A 15,352-nucleotide genomic window follows, 5' to 3' on the forward strand; every position below is an offset into this window, starting at 1 on the left:
GCTTGTTAAGCCATGCTGTGGTGGCATCCCATATAAAGTAGAGGAAGATGGGCACGGATGTTAGCTCAGGGCCAGTCTTCCTCAGCAAAAAGAGAAGGATTGGCATCAGATGTTAGCTCAGGGCTGATCTTCCTTACAAAAAAAAAAACTATCCTTATCATCTCCCCTCCCCATTGTCAACACTGGCATGGGAGTTACAAGTAACAATGACATAGTTGTCTTACTCCATATGCAAACAAAACCAGGCACCAAGTCCCATTGAGTTTTCTCAGATGTGTAAAACAATAATGTTCAAAAAAGCCCTTCGGGGGCCGGCCCCGTGGCTTGGCGGTTAAGTGCGCGCGCTCTGCTGCTGGCGGCCCAGGTTCGGATCCTGGGCGCACACCCACACGCCGCTTCTCCGGCCATGCTGGGGCTGCGTCCCACGTGCAGCAACTGGAAGGATGTGCGGCTATGACATGCAACTATCTACTGGGCTTTGGGGGGTAAAAAATAAATAAATAAAATCTTTAAAAAAAAAAAAAAAAAAGAAAAAAGCCCTTCCGTGGCTCCCATCGCTGGTAGAATGAATATCAAACTACTTCGCATAGCCTTCAAGGTTTTGCAGGAACTGCCTCTGCCTCTGTAGTTTTCTCCCTTACTGGACATACCCCTGCAGGCTAGCCCCCAGACAAGCCAAGTGACTTACAGTTTGGCTCAAAGCCCCAAAATGTTAGTTAGCATCCTTCTTGTCATTATTCCTGTGTCTTACTCATCTTCACATCTCTAGCACTCAGAAGACAGTTCCGAGTACATATTTATGGTTGACTAAATAATTTCCTACACTTGCATAGTGCTTTAAAGTTTTAAAAGCATTTTAAATACATTATCTCACTCTTCCCCAAACAACCCTGTGATATAGCCATGGTAGGTGATTTTGTATTACTTTATAAAAGAGAAAAATAAATTCACACATTGAAATGACTTGGCAACATCAAAGCTTTTCAAGTGAGAGAGCCAGAAAAACTCCAGTCTTCTGGCTTCTAAGTGTCACCCCCTTTCAGTATGTTAAATACGTGGTAACCAGGAACATGGAGAGAAATTCACTTACAAATAACAAAAATCTATCGGATGTTAGGAATGAAAAGTCAAAGTCACAAACTGAAAATTAAACTGCGGTTTTAAATTAAAATGAAAAATCAGCAGAGTAGAACAGCTTAGCAATTAATTTGGGGCTATCAACATGCAGAGAAATTGGCAACCTTGTTAAAACACAGCGACAAGCCATTTCCTATCCACTTTTGAGAAAAACAGAACCAAGAATCAAGACTTTTGCACATATCACATGTGGCTAAGCCCATTGTTCAATGCACCTTATTCACATGCCCCTGATGTCAAAGCCTATTTCCTCAGTTTAGACACATTTCTAAAAAGCTTGATTATGACAAAAACGAGGGCCAAATGTTCTGTTTATTGCTCTTTATATCCCCAATCCCGGAGCACTGCATGGCGTGCATTAGGTGCTCAATAAATCTTTGCTCTGGGAATTGTTCTAGGTGCTGGAGAATTGTGCCCTCTATCCACATTGTGAAAATGGTTTGGAGGTTGACTGCATCTTGATTTAGCTGCCACACACGATTCCTGGCTGCCACTTCGGCCTTCCAGTTCCAAGGACTAGTAATACAGAGGAACCACAGTAAACTGACCAGGGCGGACCCAGAGCTCGCCTCAGTCACTGCCATAGTGGTCATTCGGCGGCACGTGGCTCACAAAACAGTGAGAGCTCTGTCGGAGCTCGTCCCTGGGCTGAAAAATCGGAGATAAAATACCCTCCCTGGGCTTGTTCGTGGTGGTGGTTTACGACAGAGATCCGTGTTTCATCCCTCTGAGCTGGAGAACAAGAAGGCAGTTGAGGCACCAAATGATGGCCGAATTCCACCTTTATTTAAAGTAAAATTTATATATCTGGTGGCATTTTATGACACATAGGTATTTGGGATTTTGTGAAGTCAATATGAAGTGTGTGGTGTTAAGACCCATACCCCAAAAGTGCTTGTCTTCAAGCATGTCAGCTCTTTCTAGTCTGTCCAACACTGTATTCTAGATATTAAATACATAAGGCATTAAAAAGCAGCAGAGCCTAATGGAAAGAAAAGACTTGAGAGTCACTCAGTAGACCTGGAAGCCTGGCCTTTCCCTACCTGTAAAACAGGGGTGGCACCAGCATTGTGGTAAGCAGATAAGTCAGACAAAATGCAGGCAGGGTACGAGGTACACACTTAATGGAGACATCCTCATTCAGCACCTCAATAGTCACACAGCCTGGGTGATAAGAAAATCCTGGTTGGAGGCTGGCCCAGTGGTGTCGTGGTTAAGTTTGCGTGCTCCGCTTTGGCGGCCCAGGGTTCCCAGGTTCAGATCCCGGGTGTGGACCTACGCACTGCTTATCAAGCCATGCTGTGGCAGCATCCCACATATAAAGTAGAGGAAGATGGGCACGGGTGTTAGCCCAGGGCCAGTCTTCCTCAGCAATAAAGAGGATTGGCAACAGATGTTAGCTCAAGGCCAATATTCCTCACCAAAAAAAAAAAAAAAAAAAAAAAAAATCCTGGTTGGGCATTTTTTAGTAAATTCAAAGATCTTTAAGATTTGTTCTAGTACTAAACTCAGAGAATTCTGTGGAAGAGAACAGAACAAAGAGGCCAAATGAAGTTTAACCTTATATTTGTTTAAGGCTATTCAAAGTATACAGACGTGAGGCTTCACAGATTTGTTTCCATGGGCAAACAAAACAAACGCTAATAAGTATGAGACCTGTTGCAATCTAGCTCAGACAAGGGCAAAAAAACTCGGAAGATACTGTAAAAACAACTCGATTTGAAATAGCTAGTTAGAACAACATCTTATTTGAAGGTTATGTTCCAAAGTCAAGCCTAAGGCAAAAACTGAATTAAAATTAAAATCGCTCTTGAAAACTCCTTAGAAACGTGCCATGAGAACTACATACAGTTTGTCAATAAATCCAACACATCAGCCAGATTTTCTCTCCAGCGTCTCCCCAGATTAAGCAGTTGGCGTGTGTTTAGAGATCATTTTGTTTGGACAGTAGTCTCTCTGAACACTAGGAGAGAAACAGGCTCAGTGCCTTTCAGTCCAACCAGGGAGGAACCCACCAAGGGAGGGAACTGCACACCCACACTTCTGGTCTAACGGCTGTTCTAGGCCCAAGCGGAACAAGGGGGCTAGCCATATTATTTAAAGGAATAAATGGGAGAGGATTCATCTCTAGCCAAATGCATATTCTAAGGTGAATTCTAAGTGTGTATGACTTACAGGCACTGTGCTTTCATTTTACAGATATCCAACTGAATATGGCTCCACTCTCTAGCAACTAAAAAAAACTTTTGGACCAGAATCCATAGTAAGAAATTCATTTTAAATTGTAATCCACTACACACATGTATATGTACACATATGAAAAAAGACAAAAATATTTATGTTTATTACACACTATGTACTTGATCTATACCATTCTGTTCTATTTTGTTAAAAAAAAATTCAGGCAGAAACTCATTAGTTTTCTTGATCCCTAACTGGGTTACAACCTATAGTTTGAAGAACACTGAACCAGAGTACTTCACGCTCTTAACTACTCAGAGAATTTGTAGTGCAGTATCTTGGGGTTAAGGAAAACAATCAAGCAAGTACAGTAGTCCATAATATTTTAATACTTTTCCATTTTTAAATACTGGTTTTAATTTTGTGATTGTAACATGGAAGATCCAACTTTATTATTTTTTAAAAACATCATCAGGATCATAAAGCTATTATAGAAGAGTTACACTCTACACACTCCCAGGGTACTTTAAAATGATTATGTGTTGAGTTCATAGATGAACAATGACAATAATCCAAATACATCGTCTGTACAACTTGGACTAAATACTGGTGAAAGTGTTTAATTGGACAAAAACTGATAAGCTTAAAGATAACCAGCACAATTTCACAGGAGAACCAGCTCAGCCCAACTAAAGTTTTCTCAATAGCAACTGACACTGATGTTGTACAGGTGTACACGTGAGCTGATGGAACGGAACAAATAGGAACGCATTCCTCCTTTCCTTATTCTGTATTCTTACACCTCGCTCCCAGCCACCCCCTCCTTGGTCTGGCTGTCCCTAGGGCGATCCCAAACCAGGAGCTGCTAGGATCACGCTCCACCTCCACATCAGGAGTCCTGAACTCCAAGTGAAATACTGTGCTCTCTTGAACTGTACAGTGGGCACTCAGGGACAAAACCCCTCATCACCAGTATTTTTCAAGTTTCCATCACAGTACAAAAGAGTAACTGAGAAGACAAGAGAGTGAAAGCATAGCATTTTTTTTTTTTTTGCTTAGGGAAGAGAAATAGGAAATAACCGTGGATGAGAAAGCATTGTGTATATTTGTATACAGGAATTAGCCATATGGAAATAATTCTAGAGGGTCTGGATATTGTCTAAATGGCTAGTACCTCTCCAAATCTGACCTCTTTTAAACTCTTTTCATATTCCCCAACTCATTTCTAACCCTGGTTGGACGGAATTAACTTCAGTGAAGTACCAGTGCAGTTATCTAAAGGTAAAACGCATCTTTTTCTTTTCTTTTTTAATACAAATATTTTTAGTGTAATCATTTTATTTACACAATTGCAAAAGTCTATCATTAACATTTAGTGCAAATGAAACTTATGATAATTAGATTTAGATACTGCTTTGTAAACTTTCCATATCTTTGTAAAATAAAGCTATCCAATTCAGTTATGAAAGTTACTTGTCTGTGTTCATGATAGTTACCAGAAACGGCAAACAGAGAAACATTTATAGTGGGCATAGAGAATTTTTTTGAAGATTCCTCTCACAGCGGCTATGGTAAACAAACCTTCCTCTCCCAACCCTCCCATACTCCCATCCCAACGCCACAGCTGATTGTAAAATAAAGTACACATTTGAGGTATAAACTTTTCTTTTTTAAACGTCACAATATAAAATGTTAACTGGTGATGTAGTAAACTGATATGATAATTTGTCTTATTTGCCTTACTAGCATTACCACCATATAGGCACTTCTCCATGTAGTCAAATTATGAACAGCATTTTTCTGAAATAAGGCATATTCCATGCACATCATTTAGAGAACGGCAAATTAAAAAATAGAAAAGATTTATGGAGCATGAAATCTGCGTGCATGTAATGTAAGCATATGTTTTATACGTATTTTTCTCTCTGTACAGAATAATAAATACCACTATATCTGATGCAAGTAATTCACTTCCAGGATTGTGCACAAGTGATCAGACTAATCCCATCATTAAATTATCACCTTGCATTTATCATTAAGACCCCATTACCATGTGTGAAATATATACAGGACATGGTCCATGTGACATGACTTTCTGCTTTACAAAATTCATCTGATTTCTGTGTTTCTACAGAGATGTGCAAGTCAGCAAAGTGTCTACCAAATGCCTCTGATTTCTGTAAGCACATATGTGTATAAACAAAACGAAGATTTTTAAGAGGGCAGTCATTTCTACTTCAATGAGTACCATTTCTTACCTCAGCTCCACGCTTCAAGGTTTTTCACAGAGGCCTAAAACTAGAAAAGGTATTTTACATTTAAGTTCTTAATGCAACTAAAGAAAGAATTTCAGTTTGAATCACATGGAATCCTTTACTGCTCTGCTGCAGTTTCTGATAAAGAGGGACACAGGTGCACTGGTCACATTTTCTATGCATATCTTACAACATAGCTTTTAAACTGACCCAAATGAGAAGAACTAACGAACGTACCTGTTATGAATACTAGAAATATTGACTCAAATGTCAAACAGTTTGATTTGCTTTAACAAGTAATACCATATGTCCTCTTATAAATTTCAGGAACATATGAGCTCATTTTATCCTAACCATTTTACCAGAAAGTAATTTATACCCACAAGATGTGTACAGATGTTTCTGTTTGGAGGCAGGCAAAACCAATTAAGGAATTACTAAATTGTGTTTGTAACAAACTGAAAAGAATCTGTAGTACACAGTACACAACTAAAAAGACAACAGAAATGTAAAGATATCTGGGGAAAAAATACAGCTTTTCACTCTTTCTCCATCAGAACCAAGGCTCTTCATCGGAGTAAGACTATAGAAAAGGCAAACTCGCAGGTGATGGACAGCCCTGTCACTGAGACACTTTACACGACAACACCAATCAGTAGAGAAATCAGCAGCAATGAATTCTATGATTATACAAAGCAAAAAAGTCAAAAAATTCAGGACACATATTTGACTGTAGGCCTGAAAAAAGACCCCCATCCAGATATTTGGTGCACAGAAAGCACAGGCCCCATGTGCGTTCAACTTTTGTGCTTTTCTTTTGTGCACAAAACCTGATACAACTGAGGATCTTAGGCCTGACCACAGTAAATTAAAAATTCTGAAAAAGTTTCCAAAAATTAAAGCATCAATTCCTAGTTGTGATTCAAAGTTGATTTTTTTCTCTTCTAGGAGCAAGCAAATAAAAATATAGCCATATACATGTCATTGTACATGTATTTATAGGTAAATGCTGAGCGAGGAGATCTAGCAGGAGACAGCTAGTGTTAGACGTTCGGCTTTGCTATTGCAATACTTCTTCCTTCGTGTACACAAGGCCAAGGTGTTGGGCCATAGACAAGGCTATAGATCCTATGTTCCAGCTTAGAGCATTCAATTTTGTTTTTTACTTTTTCCTCCAACATGGAATGTCACACAGCCTTGCTTCAGTCACTGTAGAAAAGAGAACGAGAAGTAAACAATTCAGCAATATATTATTACTAACAGCTGCAAGACTATCAGAACAGATTCCTTCTACCCTCTGAATTCATGGAATCCAGAGAACCTCTTCTAAAATTTATATTTTAAGGATTTTCACCTTTAAGAAATGTAAAATTATTCATCTTACATATTTGAAACTTACCCATTGGCAAGGAATAGAAGGTATGAGGAATCCTTTTTTTTTTTGTTTGTTTGTTTGGGGAAGATTAACCCTGAGCTAAAATTTTTGCTGAGGAAGATTGGCCCTGGGCTAACGCCCATTTTCCTCTACTTTATTTGTGGGACGCCGCCACAGCATGGCTTGATGAGCAGGGCGTAGGTCCATGCCCGGGATCTGAACTTGCTAATCCTTGGCTGGCCAAAGCAGAGCATGTGAACTTAACCACTATGATACCAGGCCGGCCCCATGAGGGATCTTTTCAAAGTTAGAAAAAATTAAAAAGGGCAATGTGTACAGGTAAGCAAAGAGGGACTCAAATGGAGGTCTCTGGATTTGTACCCCATGAACTGCCATTTCCTTCTTAGTCTTCAATAAAAATTATACTCTACAATGCCATTCATTACGAATTTTAAAAATGTATTTAGACTATGGAAAAGAAGTCTGCTTTACCTTAAGAAACAAACATGCTCAGACCTTGTCAAAAGTTTAAGAGTTTTTTAAAAAATAATTTTATTTATTTTTTTTCCCCCAAAGCCCCAGTAGATAGTTGTATGTCATAGCTGCACATCCTTCTAGTTGCTGTATGTGGGACGCGGCCTCAGCATGGCCGGAGAAGCGGTGTGTCGGTGCATGACTGGGATCCGAACCCGGGCCACCAGCAGTGGAGTGCGTGCACTTAACCACTAAGCCACGGGGCTGGCCCAGTTTAAGAGTTCTGACTAAGAATTTTAAATATCTTGGGACCTCATTAACTCTTTATGGAGTTTCCCTAAAGATGATACACACTACTCAAAGTTATATTTCTCTGTCACCAAGATTAAGAATGTTAGCTCTCCTCAGGTGTCAATGCTAGGATCCACTTCATACATACATCTTCCAAAATTACTAGGAAACAAATATTACATTAGGTAAACAAATATTACATTAGGTAAACAAAGATTTTCACCAGATGTTGTTTTGAATTTGGTCCTTTGCCAGAGAGAAGCTCAACCTGGACTCAAGGCCAGAGCTGAGTTTAGGCCAGGGAGTCTTTTCAGTTCTGTCTTTACACACACGTCCACAAACAATGCTACCGCCTTCCCCTGACATAAACTTTTTTCACAGGTTTTCAACTCTTTCTTTTCTAGGTACGCAAAAGAAGGATGCGTGTGCTTGCATGCACACGCGCAGACACACATACAGTCAGTTAATAAAATAGTGCTCAAATCCACCAGTTTAGGGGAAAATGCTGTTAATATGCTAGCATGTATTTTTCAAATGTTTAAGAAAATTATTTTTCTTCTCAAACATGAGGGCATGTTCTATATACAACTGCATTATGATTTCTTTTGCTTAATACATGGTTATATTTTCTGCCCTGCTTAGCAAGGCTGGGGTGGAGGTGAAGAAGAGAGAAAGCTGATACAGCTGTGTGCCTGGTCTTGATTAGAGCAAACAGCAACTCTAGAAATCTTCAGGCCGTGGGGAGACACACAGCTAAGCCAGGTGATAAGCCTGCTGCCATCATGTGGCATTAGGTTTCTGGTTTATTTGAAAAATACAGTGCAAAGACAGGATCAATAAGTACGTGTCCAGATCTAGTCAAAACAATTCTAAAGTACAAGATATTCTAAAAATAGAGCATTTCTACAGTGCACTTACGTGTGAAGAGAGAGAATCCCTCAGAGGTCAGGCTGTACCCCAAACACTAACCATTCAGATAGTAAGACCAGAACAGGTAACCTTTTCCTGGGAAAAGCTAAATATCTCGGACATCAATGCAATAACCCTTGTTATATCTGACAATCAATTTAGCCTTTGGGTTTTTATTTTGTTTTTTTAAAGAAAGACCAAAAACAGCATCAGAAACCAGACTTGATTAAAAACATCCGTCATTATATGGTTATTGACTATATTATTTTTATCTAAAGAAATTGACTCAAGAATATAAATTACTCAGCCAATGACTTATCATTCAATGCAGGTGAGAGCGAGAGGATGTTCACATATATTTCCTGCTTGTGAATTATACTTTGGTAATATCTATTAAAAATTTTAATGTTAACACACACTGAGAGTTCAAAGAAATAGAATTATACAAACGGTTCTCAGATGGACCAAAAGATGGTCGAACTCATTCATAATAAGAGAATACAATTAAAACTACACTGGTAGAGTATTTTTCACCTATCAAGTTGGAAAAAAATCACAAAGTTGTATTTCACACATTGCGTGAGAGGGTACAGTGAAACAGGCATTCCAACACATTATTGCTGGTGAGATGGTCCATTCATACAGCCTCTATGGAGGGCAATACCCAAATTATAAATGCACAAATGCCCCAGAAGTGCCAGCAGTGTCACATCTAGTAATTTATCCCACATATAAACTTGCAGGGGCAAAATGACATATGGATATAACTGCAACACTGTTGGTTCTAGCAAAAACTAGAAACAACTTTAATATCTACAGATGGAGGACTGGTTAGATAAATTATGTACATCCATACAGTGTGGTAACTATATAGCCATAAAAAAGAATGAAGAAGCTCTGCATGGATATGGAAAGACCTTCAAGATAAAGTGCAAAAAAAATAACCAGATCAGTGTGTACAGTATGCTACCTTTTCTTCAACAACAAAAACTGTATATGTGTGAGAGGAATATACATGTATTTACTTATTTAGGAATAAAAAATAAATCTCTGAAAAGATACACAAGAAACTAGTATCAGCAGTTACACACTTGTGTGTGGGGGCAAAACTGGGCAACTAGGGGGCAGGGGATAAATTTCACTGTTTATCTTTTCATACTTTTGACTTCTGAGCCATGTTAACCTATCACTCATTTAAAAAAAATGAAAGATTCCAGTTCCTTGCACAAAGATGTTCAATGTAGCATTATTTGACAGTAAAAATATGGAACCAATCCAGACATTAACATGGGACTGGTTAATGAATTCTGCAATTTATGTAACAGATGTTAAAAGAATGAGATGGTTTTATACTTCTCATATCTTTATATGCAATAATGGTCCAGATATATTGTTAAGGAGAAAAAGCAAGCTGCAAAGCAATAAATATGGAGTAAACATTTTTTAAAACAATCAAGGTCACCTAAATATGTCAACAGGCAAAGGCACTCTCCACGACACCTAGTGGTAAGGCTAGCCAGAGTCAATGACAAAGAAACAATATTAAGGGCAGCTAGACAAAAACAAAAAATAATGTACAAAGGAACTCCCATCAGGCTCTCAGTGGATTTCTCAACAGAAACTTTACAGGCTAGAAGAGACTGGAATGATATATTCAAAATAACTAAAAGACAAAAACTTTCAGCCAAGAATACTTATCCAGCAAAAATATCCTTCAAATATGATGGAGAAATAGTAAGTCTCCCAGATAAACAAAAGCTAAGGGAGTTCATGGCCTCGAGACCCCCACTACAAGAAATACTCAAGAAGGCCCTCAGGCCTGAAAAAAAGAAGAGAAAGGGAATACAGAGCTTGGAGCAAGGAGAAAAATTGGTAGATAAACTCAGAAAAATAGTAGATCTTTACCGGAATAGGTTAGCAACCACTTAAATACTAAAATCAAAGATCAAAGGAAGGAATTCACCAAAAATAAATTTAACCTCATCACTGTAAACACACAGCCACAACACAAGATAGAATAAGGTATAACAAGAACGACTTAGAAGGGGAAGAGGAAAGTGATTGAATTGACTTAGTATAAGAAAACAGGAGGCCATCAGATAATGTACTATCTCATACACAAGATTTTTTACACAAACCTCAAGGTAATCACTAAACAAATAATCAAAACAAAATCACATCTGATAAACAAAGAGAAAACTAGAAGAGTCATAAGACAGAACAACCAAACTGAAGTGGCAGTCCAAAACAAATGGGACAAGAAACAAAGGAAATGCAAAAGAACCAGAAAATAAGTGTCAAAACAGCAACATTAAGCCCTCATATATCAATAATTACCCTAAATGTCAATGGATTGAACTCGCCAATCAAAAGATACAGAGTGGCAGGATGGATTAAAAAGCAAGACCCAACAATATGCTGCCTCCAGGAAACACATCTCAGCTCTAAAGACAAGCACAGGCTCAGAGTGAAAGGATGGAAGACAATACTCCAAGTTAATGGCAAACAAAAGAAAGCAGGTGTTGCCATACTCATATCAGACAAAGTAGACTTCAAGATAAAACAACATGCTACTGAACAACCAATGGATCATTGATGAAATTAAAGGAGAAATCAAAAACTATCTGGAAACAAACGAAAATGATAACATGCCATATCAAACCATATGGGACGCAGCAAAAGCGGTCCTGAGAGGGAAACTCATAGCGATACAAGCCCACCTTAACAAACAAGAAAAAGCCCTAATAGGCAACCTTAAATTACACCTAACAGAACTAGAAAAAGAAGAACAAACAAAGCCCAAAGCCAGCAGAAGGAGAGAAATAATAAAAATCAGAGCAGAAATAAATGATATTGAGACCAAAAAAACAGTAGAAAGGATTAATGAAACAAAGAGTTGGTTCTTCGAGAAGATAAACAAAATAGACAAACCCTTAGCCAGGCTAACTAAGAAAAAAAGAGAAAAGGCTCAAGTAAATAAAATTAGAAATGAAAGAGGAGAAATTACAACGGATACCATGGAAATACAGAGGATTATAAGAGAATACTATGAGAAATCATATGCCAACAAATTGGACAATCTAGAAGAAATGGATAAATTCTTAGACTTATACAACCTCCCAAAATTGAACCAAGAAGAAATGGAGAATCTGAATAGACCAATCACAAGTAAAGAGATTGAAATAGTAATCAAAAACCTCCCAAAAAATAAAAGTCCAGGACCAGATGGCTTCTCCAGTGAATTTTAACAAACATTCAAAGAAGATTTAATACCCATCCTCCTCAAACTATTCCAAAAAATAGAGGAAGATGGAACACTTCCTGAATCATTCTATGAGGCCAACATCACCCTGATACCGAAACCAGACAAAGACAATACAAAGAAAGAAAATTACAGGCCAATATCGCTGATGAACATTGATGCAAAAATCCTCAACAAAATATTGGCAAACCGAATACAACAATATATTAAAAAGATCATACACCATGATCAAGTGGGATTTATACCAGAGACGCAGGGATGGTTCAACATCCGCAAATCAATCAACGTGATACATCACATCAACAAAACAAAGAATAAAAACCACATGATCATCTCAATAGACGCAGAGAAGGCATTTGACAAGATACAACATCCATTTATGATAAAAACTCTCAATAAAATGGGAATAGAAGGAAAGTACCTCAACATAATAAAGGCCATATATGACAAACCCACAGCTAACATCATACTCAACGGGGAAAGACTGAAGGCCATTCCTCTGAGAACAGGAACGAGGCAGGGTTGCCCACTCTCACCACTCCTGTTCAACATAGTACTGGAGGTTTTGGCCAGAGCAATTAGGCAAGAAAAAGGAATAAAAGGAATCCAAATAGGTAACGAAGAAGTGAAACTCTCACTATTTGCGGATGACATGATTGTATATATAGAAAACCCTAAAGAATCTGTTGGAAAACTGTTAGAAACAATCAACAACTACAGCAAAGTTGCAGGGTACAAAATCAATCTACAAAAATCAGTTGCATTTCTATATGCTAATAATGAACTAACAGAAAGAGAGCTCAAAAAGATAATACCATTTACAATTGCATCAAAAAGAATAAAATACCTAGGAATAAATCTTACCAAGGAGGTGAAGGACCTATACAATGAGAACTACAAGACATTATTGAGGGAAATCTACGATGACATAAAGAAATGGAAAGATATCCCATGCACGTGGATTGGAAGAATAAACATAGTTAAAATGTCTATATTACCTAAAGCAATCTACAGATTCAATGCAATCCCAATCAGAATCCCAATGACATTCTTCACAGAAATAGAAAAAAGAATACTAAAATTTATATGGGGCAACAAAAGACCCCGAATAGCTAAAGAAATCCTAAAGAAAAAGAACAAAGCAGGAGGCATCACAATTCCTGACTTCAAAACATACTACAAAGCAATAGTAATCAAAACAGCATGGTACTGGTACAAAAACAGACACACAGATCAATGGAACAGAATTGAAAGCCCAGAAATAAAACCACACATATACGGACAGCTAATTTTCGACAAAGGTGCTAAGGACATGCAATGGAGAAAGGAAAGTCTCTTCAATAAATGGTGTTGGGAAAACTGGACATCCACATGCAAAAGAATGAAAGTGGACCATGTGCTATCGCCATTCACAAAAATTAACTCAAAATGGATCAAAGACCTGAAGGTGAGACCTGAAACTATAAAACTCATAGAAGAAAATATAGGCAACACACTATTTGACATTGGGTTTAAAGGAATCTTTTCGGATGACATGCCTACCCAGACTAGGGAAACTAAAGAAAAAATAAACAAGTGGGACTTTATCAGACTAAAGAGCTTTTATAAGACAAATGAAATCAGAATCAAGATGAACAAACAACCAACCAGCTGGGAGAGAATATCTGCAAAACATACATCTGACAAGGGGTTGATCTCCATAATATATAAAGAACTCACACAATTGAACAACAAAAAAACAAACAACTCGATCAAAAAATGGGCAGAGGAAATGAACAGACACTTCTCCAAGGAAGATATACAGATGGCCAATAGGCACATGAAAAGATGCTCAACATCACTAATCATCAGGGAAATGCAAATCAAAACAACACTAAGATACCACCTCACGCCTGTTAGAATGGCTATAATCACCAAGACAAAAAACAACAAATGTTGGAGAGGATGTGGAGAAACAGGAACCCTCATACACAGCTGGTGGGAATGCAAATTGGTGCAGCCTCTATGGAAAACGGTATGGAGATTCCTCAAAGAATTAAAAATAGAGATGCCCTATGATCCAGCCATCCCACTACTGGGAATCTATCCAACGCACCTGAAATCAACAATCCAAAGAGGCTTATGCACCCCTATGTTCATTGCAGCATTATTCACCATAGCCAAGAAGTGGAAGCAACCTAAGTGTCCCTCGACTGACGATTGGATTAAGAAAATGTGGTATATATATACAATGGAATACTACTCAGCCATAAAAAAAGACAAAATCGTCCCATTTGCAACAACATGGATGGGCCTGGAGCATATTATGTTAAGTGAAATAAGCCAGAAAGAGAAAGACAAACACTGTATGATCTCACTCATATGTGGAATATAAACCAACACATGGACAGAGAAAACTGGACTGTGGTTACCCGGGAAGTGGGGGTGGGGGGTGGGCACAAGGGGTGAAGGGAGTCATATATGGGGTGATGGACAAACAAAAATGTACAACCCAAAATTTCACAATGTTATAAACCATTAAAATATCAATAAAAATCAAAAAAAAAAAAAAAAAAGATAAAACAGGTTAAGAAAGACAAAGAAGGGAAATACATAATGCTAAAAGGGACACTCCACCAAGAAGACATATCACTTATAAATATATATGAACCCAACATAGGAGCACCAATGTACATAAAGCAACTATTAACAAACCTAAAAGGAGAAATCAACAACAACACAATAATAGCAGGGGATCTTAATACCCCACTTACATCAATGGATAGATCATCCGGACAAAAAGTCAATAAAGAAATAGTAGACTTAAATGAAAAACTGGATGAGATGGACCTAGTAGACATACACAGAGCACTCCATCCAAAAACAGCTGACTACACATTCTTCTCAAGCACGCATGGAACATTCTCAAGGACAGACCATATGTTGGGAAACAAAGCAAGACTCAATAAATTCAAGAAGACTGAAATCATAACAAGCATCTTTTCAGATCATAATGCTATGAAACTGGAAATGAACCATGAAAAACAAACTGGGAAAGTGACAAAAATGTGGAGATTAAACAACATGCTACTGAACAACTAATGGATCATTGATGAAATTAAAGGAGAAATCAAAAACTATTTGGAAGCAAACGAAAATGAAAATATGCCATACCAAATCATATGGGATGCAGCAAAAGTGGTGCTGAGAGGGAAACTCATAGCCATACAAGCCCACCTTAACAAACAAGAAAAAGCCCAAATAAGCAACCTTAAATTACACCTAACAGAACTAGAAAAAGAACAACAAACAAAGCCCAAAGTCAGCAGAAGGAGAGAAATAATAAAAATCAGAGCAGAAATAAATGAAATTGAGACCAAAAAAACAGGAGAAAGGATTAATGAAACAAAGAGTTGGTTCCTTGAGAAGATAAACAAAATCGACAAACTCCTAGCCAGGCTTACTGAGAAAAAAAGAGAAAAGGCTCAA

At 38.0% G+C, this 15,352-nt stretch overlaps 1 protein-coding gene across 3 annotated transcripts in view; it reads right to left on the reverse strand.

The window, feature by feature from the left end:
- Positions 1–3,684: 3,684 nt before the first annotated feature.
- Positions 3,685–15,352, reverse strand: part of CERT1 (ceramide transporter 1) — a 126,075-nt gene continuing 114,407 nt past the window's right edge. For all 3 annotated transcript variants that reach the window (XM_058565035.1, XM_058564865.1, XM_058564943.1), the window contains one exon: positions 3,685–6,782. The gene's annotated coding sequence lies outside the window, so the exon portion shown is untranslated. The remainder of the gene's footprint in view (positions 6,783–15,352) is intronic.

This window comes from Diceros bicornis, chromosome 1 (assembly GCF_020826845.1).
Source record: "Diceros bicornis minor isolate mBicDic1 chromosome 1, mDicBic1.mat.cur, whole genome shotgun sequence".
Taxonomy (NCBI): domain Eukaryota; kingdom Metazoa; phylum Chordata; class Mammalia; order Perissodactyla; family Rhinocerotidae; genus Diceros; species Diceros bicornis.